General features: G+C 46.6%; 1 pseudogene; it reads right to left on the bottom strand.

Moving 5' to 3' along the window:
• Nucleotides 1-2,518: 2,518 nt before the first annotated feature.
• The window catches only part of LOC125554703 (uncharacterized), a 38,994-nt pseudogene continuing 25,055 nt past the window's right edge, over nucleotides 2,519-16,457 (bottom strand).

The following is a 16,457-nucleotide window of genomic DNA, read 5'->3' as shown; positions in this document are numbered from 1 at the left end:
GAGCAGGCAAGCCGGATCCCGCCTCCACCACTTCCCATGCCCCCTCCCCACATCCTGCATTAACTCAATCAAATCAAATCAAATATTACCGAAATCTCAACTACTAAATCAAAATTTCTCTTGTATTCCCTTACCCACACCCAAATCAAATCAAATCTTACCAACACCTCACCTAAGTCAAAAACTTCCCTTCCCGGCCCCTACTCATACTCAAATAAAATCTTAACAAAATCTAGAATATAATGGGTGCAAGATCTATGTCGGACAATATTGATGTTGAACCACTAGAATATGCATGTCCCCTTTGCAACGCAGGGCCATTTAGCAATTAAGACTAGTTTTCATCTTTAACCTAAACAGGCATACTACATGTCGTCAATTACAGAAATCAACTACTGGAATGGACATATGCAGAACTTAAGCTCGGCTAAGACCTCAGGGTCAGTCCTCCTGGACACGCATATCATGAAGACAAATCCAAACTTGTCCTAGTATTTCGCATTTCATTCTGACAATTCCTGCAACAAACAGTTTGAAGAAACCAGCGGAATTGAGTACAGAAATCAGATCAGATCAATCATACCACAGATGCAAGGCACCGTATGACCTGCACGGTGGTATGACCTGCACGGTGGAATCAGTGGCTGTGGAAAGTACTCCCTCTGTAAACAAATATAAGAGTGTTTGGAACACTATTTTAGTGATCTAAACGCTCTTATATTTCTTTACGGAGGGAGTACAACTGAATGCTCCTCCTTGCTCCATCTGTAGTAATGAGTGATGGCCTGATGATGAAGTGATGAACTAACTGAGACCAACAGACGAAAGAAGAACTAATCAGCAGGAAACGGACTTGGAGACGACGCGCGGGAGGTGGTGCCGATGTGTGGGTGGGCGGCGAAGCCCTCCAGCCATCCAGTCACATCCACCTAGGCCTAATTTGTTCCTTCCCGGTCGCACACATGGCCGGCACGGAGCACACACACCATCCAGAGAGAGAGAGAGAGAGAGAGAGAGAGAGAGAGAGAGGGAGATGGATTCGCCTCGATCCGGTGCTGCGGGCCTCCATTCGTTGCTGATGTGTGCCCACGCTCCGTAGCCGCCGCAAGTCTCGAGAGGGAAGGGAGGAAGAGCACGCTCGGTTTTCTGTCAGGTGAGGGAACCGCCCCGTTGTCCCTAGGCCTCCGCCGCCCGGTTCCCTCAAGCCGCCACCACATCTTCATATACGGACGCCGCCAGGGAGAAGTCGGGCTCGTTAAGTACATCGGAGCGAGGGTGTGAAGGGGAACTGTTTTTATTTGAAGATTTCGAAGGTAAATTTTGTGGAGATATATAGATTCAAGGAAGATGAAGGAACCATCGTGATGGGCTTCTGAATATGGGTGACATCACTACTCCGGCCGGCCGCTCAAATGCCTCCTCAATTAATCTTATAGGATCGTGTACGATAGTGGGAATTAACTATAAGTACATAGTGGATGGTGGCATGAGGTAGCGACGCGCTGGTGAGAAAACATCGGGGGAAATATGCCAGCAAGGGATGCTACTTGAGCGTGGAAAAGAAAAAATAACGTAGAGATGAAGTGACGTTGGTGAAAATTGCTGAGGTGGTTAGATGATGATGTGGACGGGCTGCATGTTGAGAGAATTGTTAGTAGTGGGGATCAACTTCTTAAGAATGTAAGATGTAAGATTTGTGTTCATTAGACATGTGTGATAAATTAAAATCATATTGTATAACAAACTGAATGCTAGTTCTCCAGAAGTTTAGTTTCAAACACTATAATTTATATTCATTTAGAATTAGACTGAATCTCATAGGTCTAAAAAAAGTACGAGAAGACAAAATAGCATTTCCTTCCATACTTTTATGCGTATCACTCCACTCAATATCCTTAATTAAATATTGTAGATCATGTGTTTCTAATGTATATGCCTTCACACAGGTTTCTAGATTATACATTGTCTACCTTAATTAGGTGCAAATATAAGGAAAATTCTAGAGTATATGAGGTGATCCAGGTGATTTTTATCGAAATCATCCGTGTTTGATTTTTTTGTCAGTTCTTTCATTGTCAATTTATATTCAGTTTCAGATAGCGAAACAGGACATGCAAGGCAAACCGGAAAAAAAAATCTGAGTTTAGCAGAATGTGGACATATAACACCAAACAAATCCTTGATCTAGCAGAATGTGCACATATAATATAAGGTAAGAGTAGTAGTAAATGATTCAAATTTAAATTACCATTTATATATCAGGCCTCTTTTGGTTTATAGGATAGGATTATCATAGGAATAGGAATCTTGTAGGAAATGAGATGACATGTATCTCAAATCCTATGAGTAGGAATAGAAAACAAGATGTCATTTAGTTGACACCAAAGGAATTTTTCCATTGAGTCTAGGCTTTTTTTTATTTTCCTATGAAATATAGGATAGGAACCAATCCTATGTAGGAATAGAAATCCATTCCTATGAACCAAATAGCTCTAAAGGAAAAAATCCTATAAGAATCCTATCCTCTAGAATTCCTATAAAATTCCTCTAAATCAAAGAAGGCCTTAGATGATCCATTTTCCCGTTGCAGAACACCATCAGACCATCCAGTGTGGTTGGCACAGAACTTGGCAGCAAACAGGGTAGGAATGTCAGGATGGAAATCTTTGGAGGGCTCGACTTCCCATGGCGGTGGCAAGCCATCTGTGATCGGACGATGACTGCAGGACAGAAGAGACTTGGTGTGCATATCGATGCTGATCACACACTCAATCTCCCTGCACAGTTGGGCCCTTCTCTTCCAATCGCGGTAGTAATCTCCCAGCAATAGGTAGAGGACGCCGGCCTCGTCGGACTTCAGGACTGGGTTCTGCGGCACCGCTTAGTTTGGTTTTAGGGTTACGTGGGGCATAGCCTCCACATATCTCGTATATATATATAAGACCAACAATACAGAATTAGATTACAATACGACAGGTATAAGACCGTTTTCAACACACCCCCTCAATTTGAACTACTACTACATACAAGGTTTAGATTAGACCGGAAACATGCTAACATCTGTCGTGTGGCCGGTTTAGTAAATACATCAGTCAGTTGGTCATTAGTCGAGATAAACCTGACATCTAAAACACCAGAAGCAACACGCTCACGCACAAAGTGAAAATCTATCTCTATGTGCTTGGTTCTTGCGTGAAAGACTGGATTTATCGTCAGGTATGTAGCCCCAAGATTATCACACTGGCGGTACACTGCTTGAAGACCCCAAACTCCTTGAGTAAGGTCTCCACCCAGATTGCTTCAGCTGCTCCATTAGCTAAAGCTTTATACTCTGCCTCCGTACTCGATCTAGAGACAGTTGGCTATTTCTTGGAACTCCATGAGACAAGAGTTGATCCAACGAACACAGCAAAACCACTAGTGGAACAGCGGTCATCAATGCATCCAGTCCAATTAGCATCCGTGAAAATACTGACACCAGTGGAAGGAGATTTACGAATCCTCAATCCCGTACTCAAAGTCCCTTTGACATAACGTAATATACGCTTGACAGCTTCCCAATGATCATTAGTCGGTTGTGATAAATACTGGCAAACCTTATTGACTGCAAAGGACAGGTCAGGACGAGTGAGTGTTAAATACTGAAGTCCTCCAACAATGTTGCGATATCGAGTGGCATCCTCAACACCCAAGGGAGTGCTGACCTCATGAGCCAGATGCTCAGTGTCAGATAATGGTGTAGAGGTAGGCCTACAATTCTCCATACTCACATGATGAAGAAGATCAAGTGCATACTTGCGTTGAGTCAGCGTCATGCCCCCTGAATTGTAGGACGCTTCAAGACCCAAGAAATACTGGGGAGGACCAAGATCCTTGATGGGAAAACTGTCGAAGAGGGATCTCACCAGACGATCAACTGCAGCTGGAGTAGAGCCAGCAATGACAATATCATCAACATACACAAGCATGTATATCTGGACGCCATGCGCAGCAAAGATGAATAGAGATGCGTCCGCCTTGGAAGAAAAAAAAACCAAGCTGAAAAAGTCAAGCACTGAGGCGAGCATACCAAGCACGTGGTGACTGTTTGAGACCATAAATAGCCCATTGCAACTTGCACACATGCGAAGGAAACCGAGCATCTTCAAAACCTGGTGGTTGCTGCATATAAACATTCTCGGAAAGAAAGCCATGAAGAAACGCATTGCTAACATCAGTTTGCCTCAAACTCCATCCTCGGGAAACAGCAAGCGAAAGAACCAGACGAATAGTAGTTGGCTTTACCACGGGACTAAAAGTATCACCATAGTCAAGACCTTGTTGTTGAGTAAAACCACGAGCAACGAGGCGAGCCTTGTGCTTGTCAACAGACCCATCAGCGTGTTGCTTCGTCTTGAAAACCCATTTACTGCCAACAATGTTAACGCCAGGAGGTCGAGGAACCAAGACCCATGTGCCATTTTGACGAAGCGCTGCAAACTCAGCAGCCATAGCATCATGCCACGCCGGCTCACTGAGGGCATCACGATGTGACACCGGTGTCGCAAAGAAGGCACGACGAAGAGGATTATACCGCACCGTCCCATCAGTAAATTCCTTCTCACGATGAGTAGCATCACGAGTACAAGTCACCATGGGATGAGGGTGCTCGACGGGCGGAGGCGTAGACGAGGATGGTGACGGTGCTGTACTTGGCGACGATGGCACAGGAGCCGGCGAAACTGGCTCATGGGCCGACGAGGCACACGGGGAACCGGCCGCGGCACCAGGCGTTGGCGGTTCGTGGGCTGGCGAGACGCAGATGGAGCCAGCCGCGGCACCAGGCGGCACAGGCACAACACGCGTGGGCGGGGCCCCGCCTGGGAAGTAGGGCCACCATGCACGTCGATCTACATGGCTGGTACGTCGATCGTGGCCGGGCGCGGAGCATCACTGGAGGGTGAAACCTGCACAGGAGAAACGCTGGCTAGGCCAGAGAGATTAGTAGCCAAGTAGGTTAAGTCATAATTACGCACATGAGCACTCGTAGCCGGTTCTGTGGATGGAAAAGAAATAGCCTCGTCAAGTGTAGACACATCGACATTGACACCGGGAGTAGCAAACGAAAAGACAGACTCGTCAAAGATAACATCACGCGAGATGTATATACGACCCGTAGATCGATCAAGACACTTGTACCCCTTATGCATAGGACTATATCCAAGAAAAACACACATCTTGGACCAAAATTCTCGTTTGTGTGAGTTATACTTCCGCAAACTAGGCCAACAAGAGCACCCGAAAGTACGAAGAAAGGAATAGTTGGGTGAAATTTTCAGAAGACGATGAATAGGAGTATATTGACCAAGCACGGGGGTGGGCATGCGGTTAATGAGGTAACACGCGGTCAGAAAAGCTTCATCCCAATAACGTAAAGGGAGAGACGAGTGAGTCAACAAAGCAAGACCAGTTTCAACCAAGTGATGGTGTTTGCGCTCGGCAATGCCGTTCTGTTGGGAGGTGTGAGGGCAAGAGACTCGGTGAGAGATGCCCATACGAAGAAAATAACGGTGCAACTTATGGTATTCACCACCCCAATCAGATTGGACAGCTTTAAGCTTAGCATCCAAAAGGCGCTCAACATGTGCTTGAAAAGCATAGAACACCTGTTCAACATCAGACTTATGTTTTAGTAGATAGATACAGCAAAAACGGGAGTAGTCGTCAATAAAACTCACATAATACTTGTACCCACCCCCCCTAGAGGAAGCACGAGCAGGGCCCCAAACATCAGTATAAACTAATTCGAGAGGCATAGTAGACACACGAGCAGAAGCAGTATAAGATAGTTGACGACTTTTACCACATTGACAAGCATCACAAACTAAAGCAGAAGTATCTGAGGTTGAACACTCGAGATCATTATTCCTAACAATGGAGCTAACGACATTTTTGGACGGATGACCGAGACGCTGATGCCACTGAGATGAGGAGACACGGACGCTGGATGACGCTTGACGCTTGGACAGATGCGAGGCTCGTCCGAGTGGAAGAGGGTAGAGCCCTCCTTTGCTTCTACCTCGAAGAAGAATTCTCTTGGTGGCTTTGTCCTTAACAAGGAAAAAATATTTATGAAATTCAATGAAGATACGATTATCCGACACAAGACGATAGACTGATAGAAGATGTTGGCTAATATTTGGAACATGTAAAATATTGTTCAGGCGAAGAGAAGAACCGGCTAAAGTCGAGTGCCCAATATGCGAAATAGACAAACCTGAGCCGTTGGCCACCTGAACCTGATCATGGCCGCTGTAGCGTTCCCGGAACTGGAGACACTCCAGGTCACTAGTCAGGTGATCCATGGTGCCGGGGTCCAGAACCCAATGCGTGGAGTTGTTGGAGGAGGTCGATGCATTATATGCTGAGCGGCCATTGCCGCTGGAATAGTCTGAATCGAAGCGCTTCTTGCAGGTATCGGCTTCGTGACCCCAATTCTTGCAAATCTGGCACCTCGGGCGCCAGCGACGATTGTCGTTGCGGTCGTTGCCACCTCCTCCACAGCCGTTGTTACGACGGTTGTCTTGGCCGCCGTGCTGGTAGCCCTGCCCCTGTTGCTACAGGTAGCCTCCAGTGGGGCGAACGTCGGCGGCGTGACCAGCGTCAGGTGCGCGAGGACGGTCGACGGGGGCAGGAGCACCAGACCGTGCCACGGCGTTGGCCGACGAGGTCCACTCCTCATCGTCGGCCTGCTGCGACAACTGCAGCGCTTCATAGTTGAGAACCATGGAGTAGAACTCAGCCAGTGTGACTGGGGTGACCACGACGCTGAGTGAAGCCGCAATCAGGTTGAAGGCCTTGCCCAATCCGGTGAGCATGTAGTCAATGATCTCGTCATCAGGGAGGGGGGATCCAGCGGAGGCCATGGCGTCGGCAAGAGCCTTCACCTTGTGCATGTACTCGCTGGCGGTCATGGCGTTCTTCTTCAGCGACTGAATCTGTCGCCGGATGTGCTGAACCCCGGCACGGTTCTTGAAAGTGCGTTATATCGACTAGAGGGGGGTGAATAGGCGATTTTTATGAAAGTCTTCAAAACGTGGAAGTTTCGAAGACAAATGATAGAAATAAACCTATTACCATGCAGCGGAAGGTAGACTACACTAGGCAAACCATAGTCAAGTATTCAATGAAGTGAAAGCACAATGACTAATAGCAGCTAGGTAGTAAGGATCAGGTAGGAAGATATTAAGAAGCCAATCAGAACAAGCAGTCACTCAGTGAAGACAAAAGATAGTGCAATCATACGATGACTTCACAAGGACCAACAGTAAGTAAAGGGAAGGGAAGGATGAAACCAGTGACTCGTTGAAGACAATGATTTGTTGGACCAGTTCCAGTTGCTGTGACAACTGTACGTCTGGTTAGGGCGGCTAGGTATTTAAACCTGAGGACACACAGTCCCGGACACCCAGTCCTGAACACGCAGCTCAGGACACCCAGTCCTCACCGTATTCCCCTTGAGCTAAGGTCACACAGACCTCGCCCAATCACTCTGGTAAGTCTTCAAGGTAGACTCCCAAACCTTCACAGACTTCGTTCACCGGCGATCCACAATGACTCTTGGATGCTCAGAACGTGACGCCTAACCATCTGGAGGATTCACAGTCCTCAAGTGTAATAAGTCTTCAGATCACACAGACAGGAAGACTTAAGTGATGCCTAACACTCTTTGGCTCTGGGTGGTTAGGGATTTATCCTCGCAAGGAATTCTCTCTCAAAGGCTTCGAGGTGGGTTGCTCTCACACGACAAAAGCCGTACTTTAACTCTGAGCAGCCAACCGTTTATGGTTGTAGGGGGTGGGCTATTTATAGCCACTAGGCAACCCGACCTGATTTGTCCGAAATGACCCTGGGTCACTAAGGAACTGACACGTGTTCCAACGGTCAGATTTCAAGCACACACGGCAACTTTACTTGGGCTACAAGCAAAGCTGACTTGTCCGACTCTGGACAAGATTCGCTCTCATAGTCTTCACTTGAAGACATAGGTTTTGGTTAAGCATCACTTCAGTCATTCTGACTGGTTCTCTTGGACCCCACTTAACAGTACGGTGGTTCCTATGACTCAATAAAGAAGAAAAAGAACTACGAAAGATCTGAGTCTTCGAGCTCCATAGGCTTCATGCGATGTCTTCTCTTGTCATAGTCTTCAATGTGAATATCTTCACATACCACCTTTGACTTCAATGTCTTCATATATTTTTAGGGGTCATCTCTGGTAGGAAAACCGAATCGATGAGGGACTTCTACCTGTGTTATCCTGCAATTCTCACAAACACATTAGTCCCTCAACTAGGTTTGTCGTCAATACTCCAAAACCAACTAGGGGTGGCACTAGATGCACTTACAATCTCCCCCTTTTTGGTGATTGGTGACAAACTAGTTGAAGTTTTCAACGGGAATATAATATGTGAAATTGTAAAGGATAAGGAATTGTCTTTATAAGTTGCAAGGGCTCCCCCTGAAGATGTGCATATAAGTAATTTGCTTTTGGAATGCAAATGCACATGACAGGTTGTACTCGTGGAGATCCTCTTCAACTTATGATGACAATTCATTATGCATGTGAAGGTATGTGAAGATAATGACATGCATAATGGAAAATGGACGTCTGCAAAATGATCTAAGTGCAGAATTTATCGTCGCACATGCGGAATTTATCATCACATCATAAAGTAGCAAATAAGTAGCAGGCGACCATCGAGTTTAGGTGTTACAACTCAAAGAACCAAATGTATCAAAATGAGAGTTGTAAACACTAGGCAAAATATAAAGCAACCGCCCATATGGACCCGCTTGAAGACTATCAAACTCATATGCTTCTCCCTCTTTTGTCAGTAAGGACCAAAAAGGTTTGAAGACATAGAGCATCTACTCGTTCCCATGAAGAGTAGGTGAAGCAGCAGGGTCGTCGGTGGTGTTCGGCGGTGCAGAAGAACTTGGAGCAGTGTCGAAGCGTGCTGAAGGAGGGGGCGGTGAAGTAGCATCGTCTTCGTCCTCGATCACTCTGGCATTCACAGTTGCCGTAGAGGAAGAGAACTCAGAGTCTTCAAGAGATGGAGTTCGTCGCAGCACTGCCCTTCGAGGAGGTGTGGAGTCAAACTTGAAGCATTCAGAGAAGCCATCCTCGTGAAGATCATCTTCAGAGCACATAAGCGTCAGCCCTTTCCATGTGCATCGAGAGGTTTCATGGGCAACAAAGGCATTCTTGGTGGCAAGATTGCGAATGCGGTTAACATCCACCAAGAGGCTTTGCATTTGACGCTTCAGCCAGTCATGATGCCTATCCTGTTTCTGATGAAGAGCCACCAGAAGCTCTCGGTCATTAAGAACACGAGATCGCTTCTTGGGTCGTTGGGCAATAGTGCTTTCGGTGGCTTCAGTAAGGGCACGATGAGGTGCACGTGTAGTTCCAGCCAGAGGATAAACACGAGTGACTGCTTCAACTCCTTCAATGTTCTGAGAGAAACTTTGATGCTCCGCATTCTGAAGACTAAGAGGCTCCTTGGCAGGCTCAGGATAAATGGCTTCAACGGACATATCCACATCAGGTAGAAAGATCCGATGATTGCGAGCAGATGGCTGATATGAGATAGCGGAGTGGAGTTTAATCAGCCGCATTATCCATGGAGCGTAGAACTTCAAGCCAAAAAGATCAGAGCCTGATGCAGCAAGTTAGCGGATGAAGAAGTCCTGTGCATTGAAGCATTTGCCATGAAGAATATAGAAGACCAAAGTCTTCATTGCACCTTCCAGCTTGGCATGTGGAGAATGTCCTTTGATGGGCCAGAGAGTTCGCCTTATGATGTGATAAATAGTCCTTGGCAGATACTCAAGGTCTTCAACAAAGAACTCCTTAGGATATGCAGCATCTTGTGGCAAGGGCTTCATCATACTGAGCATCTGACTCATGTTTGGTTCAGGCTTCTGAAAGATGCTCTCCATAGCTTCACTGTGAAGCTGACAGCCAGGTTCGTAGAGATCGCCAGGAGTGGGCAGACCAGTGAGCTCAATGATATCAAAGGCTTTGGCTTCATGATGAACATTTCCTGTCATCCACTCCAGGAGCCAAGTCTTCGGATCTCTGTTGTACCCACGGATGTGAAGTGTGGCATAGAATTGGAGCAGCAACTCTTCATTCCAGTGCTCTTGGTCGGTGACAAATGGCAACAATCCAACCTCTTTGAAGCAATCCAGAGCTTCTTCTAGACAGGGCAGACCAGCTATTGCTTCGGTGTCAAGACGCTTATGTGGGAAGATGCGACCTTGATTGTACAGAATGCAGGAGTAATAGCTTCGCTGCGGATAGCTCCAGAACCGATCAGAAGATATTCTTTCCCTTGAGTAGGGGTTCTTGGAGCTATTGAAGAAAGTGTTGTCTGCTTTGAAGCCGTTGACATTGAAGGATCCAGGTGCTGATGTAGGACCTGGAAACCTGGGCAACCTTGGAATTGGCTTCTGTACCTGAGGCTTATGCTCAATATGATAGTCAAACTGAGGACCAGCAGCAGGCGCAGGAACAGAAGCAGTAGCATCATTGGCTTCACTGACTTCTGGTTCTTGGGTTGGTGTAGGCTCCACACATTCGTCAACCATGACAGCGTCAGTGGCTTCATTTGTTTTGGTGGTGGCAGCCTCAAGATTCTCAACCTCCACTTGATGAGCTGGAGGGTCGGTCACAGTCACATTCTCCTCGAGAACAGCTTCTTGGTGAGACGGGGGTGTAGAAACTCTTGGGGTTTCTTCTTCATCGGCTGATGCAGCCGGAATGTCTTCAGCAGCTTTAGCTTCAGACGCGGAGACTGGAGGCCTTGGTCCTTTGCGAAGCCTGCGTAATGCTGGCGATGCCTGTGGAGTTGGAGTTGGCTGGGCCTCAAAGTCATCTTCCTCTTGTGCTTGTGGGTGATCAGCCCATGATGCATCCTAAGCAATTGGCGTCAGAGGACGACCAATGCTGATGAGTTCGATGTGCATAAGCACAGGCGATGATACCTGTTGGTGCTCGATCTGAGGAAGAAGTGCATCATCTTCAACATGGTCATGGTGACCAATGTCTTCAGCAGCGGTGGGATCAGCTGCTGGAAAGTCTTCAGCTTCATGAGCCTCTGTGGAAGGAGGCTCATGGACAGTCAGTTGGCGCTCTTGATGTTCAGCGTCAGGGCAAACCATGGAGATGGGTTCAACAATTAAGGGCTCTGTGGGAGCAGCCTGTTCCTTCTTGGTCTTCCGCTTCTTCTTGGAGGGAGCAACATCAGAGGCTTCAGAATGTTTCCTCTTTCTGGCTTCAGCCTCAGCAGTCCTCGTCTTCTTCAGTTCTGAAGCGGTTGACCTGGCCTTTGGCTTCGATCCAGTCATGCTAGTTGGGAAGACAATGGGATCTACTTCCTGCCTTGGTGCGTTGGGTTCGGCCATAGTGGGCTTCTTCTGCTGCTTAGCAGCCATCCTGGGATCAATGCCCGGACGCCCAAGGGCCTTGCGCTTCTCAGCCTCGTTGTAGCCTTGCACACATTTGTCAGCCAGGCTCTTCATGCGCTCACGAGAACCCTGAGCTTCTGCACGTTTCTTGAGAAAGGCTTCTTTGAGCTCGTGCAGCATAATCTTGAAGTTTTTCACCTCTTGCACGCTGAGCTTGGCCATATGCTTCTTGAACTGAGCTTTCTCAAAGTCAATCTTTTGCTTCAGTTCAACGATGCGCTGAGCTAGAGTTAGCTCTGAAGCAATGGCGCCATGGAAGGCAACACTGAGGCCAATTGGAAGTTGCAGATCTTCGAAGCTGAGGTTGGGCGTGTCAAACCACTCATCAATGAAGTTGTGGATGATTGTCACGTCAAAGAGAGGCAGATCATTGAAGATTTCTGCTTCTTCTTTGCTCTTGATCGGTTTCTCAAGAGCGTCATCTGCAAGATCTTCATCACTGGATAGATCGATGGCATCGTTGCGCAGAATAGCAGCAGCTGTCAGTTCTTGGCCGGTGTGTGTGGAAGAGGCATCTTGACTTTCTGGGGCTTGGAGATGCATGACAAATCTTCAGACTGCACACTGTCTTCAGGAGGTGCAGTAGCCAGTGGCTTCGCCTGTGAGATCTTTGGTGCAGAGGCAGGCTTTGAAGCTTTAGGCTGCTTCAGTTTCTTTGGCTTCGGTGCTGCAGGCGCTTCATCTGATTCAGCGTCGTCTGCAGGCTCATTCACGGCTGTCCCTTGAACCACGATATGAGTGATGAGACCTTCCAAGTTGTAGAAGGGCCCAAGAAGATTGGGTTCAGCTTCGCGAGTTCCATCGGCACGGGGAGCAGAGGGACCAGGGTTGAAGTCTAATCTCAAAGACTTCTTGTTCTGCTTCGCTGAGTTCTGGGCAAACTGGAAGTTGCGCTTGAACAGATTGTCGTCACGACACCATAGCAGTGACGACGGGTCAGCATCCGCAGGCTGTGGTCCACGGACCATGCAGGGATAGAAGCCTTGTACAATGGCTTCTGGACCTGGGTTGAAGATTTTTGTAGAGGATATCTTCCCATGGTCGCTTGATGGCATTCTTTTCAGCATATTCCTTTGTCACAAATTTGTACTTGAACCACTGTTCTGCCCAATATCGTCGAATCCATTGGATTCGAGTCTTGCGCTGATTGTAATCCTCTTCAGGATCTGTCTTGTATAGCTCTGAGAGGTCATCGGGCAGATCTCTTGATGTTTCTCCTTGACACTTCCTGCCACCCTTCCTTGCTGATTTCTCTGCAGCCATGAACTTTAAGCTGAATGGCTTCAATACGTTCAAAGGCTTCAAAGGCTTTCGCTTGCTGGACAAACAGGAACTGGCTTCGAGAGAATTTATGTGATACTATAAGAATTCTGCAAATGAATGCAGACTATGAGAACTAAGGGATTCTCCCACAGACATGTACCTGTGACAGCATTAAGGTGCGAGGGAAGGGGAAGAGGTCATATGCATTCTTAGAAGATTTTGAAGATAAATCAGTTTAGAAGACATTGACCTCATCGTGCGAAGACATTCACTCATAGATAAGGAGTTGGTTCCAGATTTGTACGAATCCACGGATCAGTACAAGTGAGGAATCTAACTACTTTGTGAAGCATAAGTGAATATACTAGGCATATTATGAGATGCAGTATGAAGTGGATCCAAAATGTGTGAACAAAAACCACTTGTGGTAGAAAGTGACAAATCTATAGGATCAAAGGGGCCGTAAAAAGGAAGTTTTATTTACCACATGAAGAACTGCTAGACGGAGTGGAAGAGGAGGCCGAGCAGTCCGATCGTTCGTGCCCTAACTTGGCGACGGAGGACACCTACGGCGACGGCGGAGAAGACGATGTCCGCGGTCGGCGTGAAGACGGCGTCAGAGAGGTTGCGGCAGCTAGGCGCTTCGTCGCCGGCGTCGTCGAGGGCTAGCGGTGGCGCTAGGGTTCGTGCGAGAGTGAAAGAACAGATAATGATTGTGGTGTGGCGCGTATTTATAGGGACAGGGGCGGCTCAGTGTTATTACACAGGTGCCCCTGGCGATTCACATCTGAGGAACACGTGGTCATCATGCAGCATATCAGAGGTTGTTCGATGTCCCACGCACGCCTGGATTGTCGGGTGGTCGTTCCCACTTCTCCGGGTTTCAGGTGAAGGAATTTGCATTGAAAGTGGACTTAATGTTTGTCTCTGTATCTTCTACTGACAAGGACGCAGAGAAGACATTTGACAGGTTCAAAAGAATGCATATGATTTGGAGAGATAGAGTTTGAGATAGAAAGCATAGAGAGGTTAGGGTCCGATCACATTCACTTAGTTCAAAAGATTCAACAAGAAGACATAGCTATAAGTGAATGCTGTAGAGGACAGAACACTAGTATATATATATAATTAACATAGTGAAGATAATCATGAAGACATGTTGAGATTGAAGCCAAACCAAATGTGAAGACATAGCAAATATAACGCCATGAGTGAAACACTTTAAACAGAACATTTAGTGGTGGCGTTACCCACCGTATAGGAAGTATTAGACCCAGACACGGCGCACAATTATCGTGGCGCTCCGAAGTCAAATTCCTCATTAATGTATTCACACTTAGAATGCATGTCTTCATTGATTGAAGATATACTTTACTTCGTGTGTTGCACATCTAAGTCATCAATATGCATAAGTGTTAGGATGTGTGCCTGATCACAGGACATTTGAGGATTCCAAAATATTTAGCTCACACCGTAACTTGCAAAATCTCTTCTCATCCAAGTGCTTGGTGAAGATATCTGCCAATTGCTCTTTAGTGTTGACGTGTATGATATCAATATCTTCCTTCACAACATGATCTCTGAGAAAGTGATGACGAATCTCAATGTGCTTTGTCTTCGAGTGCTGAACTGGGTTGTTGGCAATCTTGATGGCGCTTTCGTTGTCGCAGTAGAGTGGCACTTGCTTCAGATGAATGCCATAGTCTTTGAGTGTTTGCTTCATCCACAGAAGCTGAGCGCAGCAAGATCCAGCAGCAATGTATTCAGATTCAGCAGTGGAGAGAGATACACAGTTCTGCTTCTTTGAAGACCAACATACAAGTGATCGTCCCAGAAAATGACATGTGCCTAATGTAGACTTGCGATCAACCTTGTCACCAGCATAATCAGCACCCGAGAATCCAACTAGATCAAACTTGGAGCCCTTTGGATACCATAATCCTAGAGTTGGGGTGTAAGCCAAATATCGAAGAATTCGCTTCACAGCTAAGTGATGCGATTCCTTTGGTGCCGCTTGGAATCGAGCACACATGCAAACACTAAGCATAATATCTGGCCTAGATGCACATAGATAAAGTAAAGAACCAATCATGGAGCGGTATACCTTTTGATCGAACTCTTTACCATTGTCGTCAGGACCCAGATGATGTTTGGCTGGCATTGGCGTCGTGAAGCCTTTGCAGTCTTGCATACCGAACTTCTTCAGGCAATCTTTGAGATACTTCTCTTGAGATATGAAGATGTCGTTGCGTTGCTATCGTATTTGAAGACCGAGTAAGAACTTCAGCTCTCCCATCATGGACATCTGATATTGCTCTTGCATCATATATCCAAACTCTTCACTGTATTTCTGATTGGTGCAGCCGAAGATAATGTCATCCACATATATTTGGCACCCAAATAGTTCCCCATCATATGTCTTCGTGAAGAGAGTGGGGTCGAGGGAACCAGGTGTGAAGCCTTTGCTCTTCAGGAAGTATTTGAGTGTGTCATACCAAGCCCGAGGGGCTTATTTGAGGCCATACAGTGCCTTGTTGAGTTTGTATACCATGTCAGGATGCTTTGGATCTTCAAAGCCAGGCGGTTGTGCGACATACACTTCTTCTTCAATCTTGCCATTGAGAAAAGCGCTCTTCACATCCATTTGATATAGAAGTATGTTATGATGATTTGCATAGGCCAGCAGTATGCGTATGGCTTCAAGTCGAGCCACATGAGCAAATGTTTCATCGAAGTCAATCCCTTCAACTTGAGTATATCCTTGAGCAACGAGACGAGCTTTGTTTCTGACAACTTGACCATGCTCATCTTGCTTGTTGCGGTATATCCATTTGGTGCCTATTATATTGTGCTTCCGAGGATCAGGACGCTTAACCAGTTCCCATACATTATTCAGCTCAAACTGTTGAAAGCTCTTCTTGCATAACTTGAATCCATTCAGGTTCCATGAAGGCTTCTTCAACTTTCTTGGGTTCTGTTATTGAGACGAATGCGAAGTGCCCACAGAAATTTGCTAGCTGTGTTGCCCTTGAACGAGTGAGCGGACCGGTGCATTGATGCTATCAATTATTCTCTTAATCTGCACTTCATTGGCAACACGAGGATGTACAGGGCGAAGATTTTGCTCTTGCTGATCATTGTCATTGTTAGAAGGATTATCTTCAGGCTGAGCATTGTCTTCAGGTTGATCGGGTGCGGAGATGATAAGTTCCTCTTCAGGTTGAGCTTCCGAGGGTATGATTTCTCCAGTTCCCATAAGTTTGATTGATTCACTGGATGGAACTTCATCTAGCACATTTGGCAGGTGCTCTCTTTGTGAACCGTTAGTCTCATCGAACCGCACATCCACTATTTCAACCACTTTATAATGAAAGAGATTGAAGACTCTGTAGGAGTGCGGATCCTTTCCATATCCAAGCATAAAACCCTCATGTGCTTTTGGTGCAAATTTTGAAGTGTGATGTGGATCCTTGATCCAGCACCTGGCGCCAAATACTCTGAAGTAACTGACATTTGGCTTCTTGCCAGTAAGGAGCTCATAAGATGTCTTGTTCAGAAGCTTGTGAAGATAAACACGGTTGATTGTATGGCATGCAGTATCAATGGCTTCAGGCCAGAATTTTCTTGAGTCTTGTATTCATCTAGCATCGTTCGGGCCATCTCAATGAGTGTTCTGTTCT

This window comes from Triticum urartu, chromosome 5A (assembly GCF_056163025.1).
Source record: "Triticum urartu cultivar PI428250 chromosome 5A, HENAU_Tu73, whole genome shotgun sequence".
Lineage (NCBI taxonomy): Eukaryota > Viridiplantae > Streptophyta > Magnoliopsida > Poales > Poaceae > Triticum > Triticum urartu.
Note: the sequence above shows the minus strand (reverse complement) of the source record. Positions and strands in the feature narration are given on the sequence as shown.